We start from the raw sequence: 6,995 nt of genomic DNA on the forward strand, positions 1-6,995 counted from the left end.
GCTGTTGAAAAGAAGCTTAAGAAATTTTGTAAAAGACGTTCCAAAATCATCATCTTCATCCGCCCCACATTTAAGCAAATCGCTTCTACAAAACATGACTCAGTTTAATAGACAAAAGAATCATCAACCACATGTTCATTCCTTGCTATCAACGAGCTTATATTATCCAACTTCAGGTGCATCTGCGATCTGCGAGTACACTAATAAAACGGACACCTTCCTCCGGAGTAAAGGATACGCAGTCTAATTCCCGTGAGTTGGATGGACGGGGAAGAAATGGATGGAACATCTTCCACTAATGAAGTAAACCAAAATGCTTTAGATGGTGAAACATGTACAATCATCAATTACACTTTACCACGTCAGATGTTATCCAGTTACATAAATTAAAAGATTTTGACACGCAACTTCTCCTACTGTATCGTTGATTGCTGACACTATGAACAAAGGTAAGCTAATGACATATGAGGAGCTTTGCAACGCTGTTGTGCTGTTTGCCGATATAAATCTTCGTTTGAATATGCTTTTATTGTTAGTTCTTCAAGTACTACTTGTTAGTGACAAAAAAAGTGATCTTGAATATCAGATTCTATCACTTTTCTTGTGTTTTTGTTTATCTTGAATATCAAATTAGATGAGAATTGGTGCATTTTGTTTCAACTCATTAGAGATGCATTAATTTATGCGGCGTTGATGGGTCTCGTTGGTGTATGCAACGTTGTCGCTAGAGTAGCTTATTTGTTTAAACCATCAGAGTTTTAGTTGGTTTGGTGGTTTTTTTGTTACTCTTGAGACCCTATACTATCTAGCAGTTTGCATCTTCTTTGCCGGTCGCGAATTTCGACGCCTTACCCATTTGCTACTGCCATTCTTCTGGCCTTCTTTTCTCGAATCCTTCTTAGGGTGCGTTTGATAAAACTGAATGATTCCGCACTGAATGATTCAGTGGTCTGAACCGTTCAAAGGCTCTGAATCAGTATGGTTCTGAATGAAATTTACCGTTTGATATGTATTCTAAATCAATACTCTGAATGATATGAAATTACCATTTTAACCTTAATTTATGTTCTGATTGATTAAAATTTGTTTGATTTGTTCTCATACGAATTACAGTATATTTAGATATTCTTTGAAAACACATAACGTTACACAAACTATTGCATATATAAATAATAAATAATAAATAATAAATAATCTACTCCGTATAATATATAAACAACAATATTCATTAAAATTCTTAAACTAAACAATATCTAAATAAATAAAGAGTGATTTTGCAATTCCATTCTTTGTGGATCATTTATCATCCAATCCAATAGCAACATATAATTAGCACAAACAGAATTTTATCCTTCCGAATCGATCCATTACCTGTGTGAAAAATAGTTTATCAACATTTCAAATATTAGTCAAAATTTCATTCAAAACTCTGTCAACAATAGATCACATATCATACATATTTATACTTGGCAGAGTTAACACAATATATTAATGATTAATATATTGATATAATGAATTCATAAAAATTTCCAAAAAAGCTAAAACCTTTTTTTTCAATGAAAATCGTTGAAGTCATATACAAATTGGACCAAATCAGTTGAAAAATTGTCTTTGGTGGGTTAGAAGGCTAGATCTAAAGCCAACAAAAAAATCAAAGGATGCTAATAATCAATTAAGAAAAAAAATCAACAAGTTTATATGTACAGTGCGTCTATGTTAGCAGAAGAATATAAAGTAAAAATTAAGGCGTTAAAGTTAAAGATATAGATGATGAAAAAAGATTTACCTGCTAAGAAAATTAATTGGGAGAACTTGAATTTCTTGTGAATCAAAGAGAGAGAAATGGGAACACAAAATGAGAAATAAAAGGGTGGAAGGGGAAATATGTGGTTCTGAATGATGCAGAGAGACTTTCAAAGGGGAATGGTTAAGAGTTTATTATTTTCTCGTTCATCAGTAACCTTCATTCAGAGGTGCAAATCAAACACACTGAATGCTGACCGATTCAGCATTCAGTTCTGAATGGTTTCATTCAGCACCAAACAAACACACCCTTAGATGGGAGTGGAACAAGACTTTGAAAAGTCAAAACAGGACTATTAATTTGGAACGGAGGGAGTAATAATTAAATTAAAAATCTAAAAGTAAATGTAGAAAATGTAGAGGGGCCATCTATGTAAAAGTAACTCAAACCGAGATACATATAAACTTCGTATTTTCGCAATAAAATTTTACACCCTAGTAATCAGTTTCAGCTACATTTGTTATTTAATTATTGATTAATTTTTGATTTTCTGAATGCGAGCGATAAACACCATGGAACCCGCGAAACCACCGATTGCATTCTTGTTCATATTATTATATATTTTAGAAGGTTGGTGTCACTTTTGAAGAAGCTCAACAGCTCAAAGATAAGGTACATATCTATTTATTAAAACATTTCATAATTTTTATGTATGTAGTATGTATGTATTATGTAATTTACCCGTGTATGGGTATTCAAAGATTTTGAAATTTGTTGATGTCAAGAATGTATAATAGGTTGATTGTGGTCGTTCTTTCACATTTGTCTGAAGACTCGGTCTGAACATCTCATGTTCTTGTTTTTTATATCAGATTCAAAATTGGGGAATAACTATATTTTACTTGATTACCTACAGGAATTTTGATAAATGATGCACAATATCTTCAGTAAAATTGGAGTTTATGAAGATTAACAACTTTTTTTATAAAAAATAATTGTATTCTCTGCTAAATGTGATTTGTTTCAACAACTATTAATATTAATATATTTATATTGTTATTGTTATAAACAAAAAGGGTCTTTTAGGGCTAATATGGTTTTGAAAGAAGTATTGACTTAATCGTATTAAGGATTGTTTTGATGTTGTAACATCATGATGCGATATGGTCATAAAAAGATAATTTGGTGGCTTTAGCAGATAGTGCTGGGATCTGTTTTTTTACAGATTGAAGCTGTCATGATCACTAATGAGGTGGTTAAGGAAAGCTTTAAAGTTTAAATATTATTGATAGCCAGATTCAATAAAAAGAATATAGTTACCTATCTATTATCTTATAATTTTTTGCAGCTATGATCCCGACTATATTATGTCTATTCGATCACAGGGTCATAAGCTTATCTGGAAAGTCGAACTTTATAAACTGTTAATGAGATTCAGATAATCCCTGTCAAACTGCACATCCAAACACCACAGTAAATGGAGTTAATTAATTTATACAATGATGATGTAATGCACTAATGCCTTGTCATGATGCAGTTTGGTTGAATGTTTTATCATGCTTTTCCACATGATGAGTTAAAACCTCTATCTTGTAAAGTGGAAGACACTGTTATGCTCTAACGTTGGTAACCTCGTAATTCCTCATTCATATTTTTATCCATCGTTAATAGTTTAAATGTAATCATGATGTTAATGTATTTTGCTGGTGCATATCGACGCATTAGACACTTTGGCTTTGCTTCGTGACAAGGAATGATTCGCTTCTTCTGTCGAATGGATTAGTAAAAATCTTAGATTTGATATTGTGAGTATAGATTTACATTCTTTTAGCTAACATATTTTTTTATTGTTTGGCCCATGCAAAAGTTAAATTAATATCTAAAATCACAATGGACTAAAATATGGAAAATCTACTTGATCAGAATTTTAAAATCAATCATTTAAATAGTTTTTTTAGTTAAATCATTGTTTGCAAACGATTACGGTGAAGATCTGTAAACGTCAATGTCTATATATATATATATATATATATATATATATATAGTGGTAGGATCAAGAGGGAAGTAACCAATTGGGGAGAAGCAAATTTTTTTTTTTTTTTTTTTTTCGGTTTTTGAAAAAACTTTGTTCACGAACATTATAGATTGGATGAAAATATAAACATTTAATAAAGACACTTTGTGATAAATGTTTTTATTTTGGCGTGAAAACGCTCGAAGAACTAATAAATAACAATTATCGTGTTTTTCAAGCGTATGTTGAGGTTTTAGATATTAGGGTTTATAGGGTCTAGATATTAGGGTTTAGAAATTTAGGGTTTAAGGTTTAGATTTAGGGTTTAGATTTAGGGTTTAGATTGAGTTTTTAACACGAACGGTTTAGAGTTTAGGGTTTAGGGTTTGGTGTTTCCCAAAACACCAAAACCTAAACCCTAAACTCTAAATCGGGCTAAATTTTACTTCACAAAACATGGAAGAAGAAAAAAAACGTTAACATTCTTCACGAACAATATTATCTTGAATGTTATTTTTGTCGATCGTTTTTTCGCCTAAATAATAACATTCATCACGAAGTGTCTCTTCTAAATGTTCATATTTTCGTGTGATCTTGATGCCGGAAAAAAAAAATTAAAAAAAAAACGAAATTTTTTTTTTTTTTGCTTCCCCCCGATTGGTTACTTCCCCATTGATCCTGCCCATATATATATATATATATATATATATATATATATATATAGGGGCAGGATCAATGGGGAAGTAACCAGCTTCCCCCCGATTGGTTACTTCCCCATTGATCCTGCCCCTATATATATATATATATATATATATATATATATATATATATATATAGGGGCAGGATCAATGGGGAAGTGACCAATCGGGGGGAAGCAAATTTTTTTTTTTTTTTGAAATTTTTTTTGAATTTTTTTTTTTCCGGCATCAAGATCACACGAAAATATGAACATTTAGAAGAGACACTTCGTGATGAATGTTATTATTTAGGCGGGAAAACGATCGACAAAAATAACATTCAAGATAATATTGTTCGTGAAGAATATGAACGTTTTTTTTCCATGTTTTGTGAAGTAAAATTTAGCCCGATTTAGAGGTTAGGGTTTAGGGTTTGGTGTTTTGGGTTTATTCCATAAACCCTAAACTCTAAACCGTTCGTGTTAAAAACTCAATCTAAATCCTAAATCTAAACCCTAAACCCTAAATTTCTAAACCCTAATATCTAAACCCTATAAACCCTAATATCTAAACCCCAATAGCTAAAACCTCAAAATACGCTCGAAAACACGATAATTGTTATATATTACTTCTTCGAGCGTTTTCCCGCTAAAATAAAAACATTTATCACAAAGTGTCTCTACTAAATGTTCATATTTTCATCTCATCTATAATGTTCGTGAACAAAGTTTTTTCAAAAAACGGAAAAAAAAAAAAAAAATTTGCTTCCCCCCGCTTCCCCCCGAATGGTTACATGTGTGATATGATAATTGAGTTTATCATTCTGTTTAGATTATAAGTTTTATCAATTCCTTGAAAATTCGTGTTGCAGTACTCGGAATTACTCGGTCAAAATCAGTCAAACTCAAACTTGGTCAACATCAGAGTACTCCACGAGTTTTCGAATTCTCCTTAAAAAGTCCCGACCGAGTACTCATCGAGTATTGATTTTTGCAACTTTGTGCACATATCAACCTTATAGTCATCTACCATTCATGATATCCGTTTAGAACACATCTTAAACTGTAATTTTTTAAATTTAGAACTAGGTCCTGTCTCATCCTTTGATACATCCAACATTAATTCATATCGTTTTATCTAACATGCCCTAATCTCTATTGCTCATGCATTATAGCTACTGTTCATCGTCACTTTACATATCTGTTGGGTAAATTTCAAGTAAATATCGAGCCTTTTTTAATTACATTTTCAGAATAAAACATATCCTTGTTTGAAACCACGATACGGATCCTTGGAGCTTTGCTTTCAGCTCATCTCATTGCAAGTGATTATGCTACAGTAGTTACTCTTATTACCTTGCCCCAATATTCTGTTTTACCTTTAGTGTGTGTGCATGTACTTGTGTGTCTATTAACTTGTATAACTAGGCTCCTTTAGTATAGTGTATGTTTCCTTAACTAAACCCGACCTGTTTTTTTCCAAATTTATTTTTTTCTTAATGATCAGATTCTGCCAAACTAATAAACATTTTAGAATGTTTTTCGCTATTCATTACTCCATCTATAGAGTTCAATTTCACAGCTCTCCATTATAATACTATCTTCTTGAATGTGTGCTGATATAATGAACTAATAAACTTTCTTTATGTTAATTTGTGAACTATTATTATGTTTCTATAGAGACACGTTTCAGCCCGTGCTCTTATCCCACCTCCTCGGGTATCAAGCGGTTTAAATGCAGCTCAAGATAAATCAAGACACTATAACAAATTCCACAAGAACTTGTACTCTAATAGGGGTTATACGTCTTCATCAAGTAATACATCAACTAGTGTTGAGCAGCCTTCTTATAAAAACCGGAGACCATTGGAGTCTAACCGCAGACCATTGGAGTCTCGTGTGCCTGCAAGCACAGGACATAGTAGTAGTAATTTGAGTTCCAACTCGGATGCACGGAAACCAAAAAGAAAGAGGCGGCCTAAGAAGAAGAAACAGACATGATGTAAGAGCTTTTCTTTTTTTTTTTTTTTTTTTTTTTCAAATTGAGATGTTTTGTTGCTACATTATACTCCATACAAGATATGTTTGTCTACATGAGAGTCTTGTGAACTGAATTCTCTATAGAATGTAAAAGAATCATTTGTAGGTTTGATGCAATGTCACTCTGTATAGGCATTGTTTCAGGCTTTGTAATAAAATATAATGAAGTTTTGCTCACTTACAATCTTTTGGCCCGTATATTCATATTTATTTATTACATGAAGATGAGGACAGTTTTCGGTCCCAGAAAATATGACAGTTGGGTGAACCTGCGTTTGGATGCTGGCTACAGCTCCAACTTCTGTAGCAATATAATCTTGTTACCCAACATGAGACGACTAGCACAGTGATTCTTTATCCGTGTCTTGGTAGAGATTTACGGTCGGTCTGCCGTTGTGTTTAGGTCTTCGTTGTGGATATACGTGTGGTTTCGACGTTTGGTTGAAGACATGAAATAGGGTTTTCGATTTGAGTGGTTCACGAGTTCAGTGTTTTAGTTGTACATTGAGTGTGTTGTTGTA

At 32.4% G+C, this 6,995-nt stretch overlaps 1 long non-coding RNA gene across 1 annotated transcript; it reads left to right on the forward strand.

Annotated features, from left to right (window-relative positions):
• Positions 1-1,342: 1,342 nt before the first annotated feature.
• LOC139859617 (uncharacterized) lies at positions 1,343-6,438 on the forward strand. The gene is made up of 4 exons (XR_011763174.1): positions 1,343-2,416; positions 3,282-3,370; positions 3,470-3,549; positions 6,115-6,438. It is a non-coding gene; the product is annotated as an uncharacterized lncRNA (long non-coding RNA).
• Positions 6,439-6,995: the final 557 nt, after the last annotated feature.

This window comes from Rutidosis leptorrhynchoides, chromosome 1 (assembly GCF_046630445.1).
Source record: "Rutidosis leptorrhynchoides isolate AG116_Rl617_1_P2 chromosome 1, CSIRO_AGI_Rlap_v1, whole genome shotgun sequence".
Classification (NCBI taxonomy): Eukaryota; Viridiplantae; Streptophyta; class Magnoliopsida; order Asterales; family Asteraceae; genus Rutidosis; species Rutidosis leptorrhynchoides.